We start from the raw sequence: 387 nt of genomic DNA on the forward strand, positions 1-387 counted from the left end.
ACCATGCCAACTTTCAACCTTTTCAGAGTTCATTTGTAGTGCTTTTTAATTTCATGGTCTTATAGCTGAAAAATTCAGTAAATGCAAGAAAAATAACAAATGAAGTCAGAAAGGGTTGAAAATTGATGATGTGGCTTTGAATGGTGTATTTTGAACACAGAAAAACTATGGAGTTCAAATAAGTTCAAAAAAATGAAATCCCAATGTAACAGACGAGTTTTCGTACGAAACCCTGATACTTCGAAAGAGATTGTCCGTTTTGTACATGAAGTGCATCCAGTTTTTGCCGTAAGCCTCTCTTCTTTCTTGCACACGCTATGTGGGTGAAATGATGATACCATGCCAACTTTCAACCTTTTCAGAGTTCATTTGTAGTGCTTTTCAATT

The sequence above is a fragment of the Triticum aestivum genome, chromosome 7D (assembly GCF_018294505.1).
Source record: "Triticum aestivum cultivar Chinese Spring chromosome 7D, IWGSC CS RefSeq v2.1, whole genome shotgun sequence".
Classification (NCBI taxonomy): Eukaryota; Viridiplantae; Streptophyta; class Magnoliopsida; order Poales; family Poaceae; genus Triticum; species Triticum aestivum.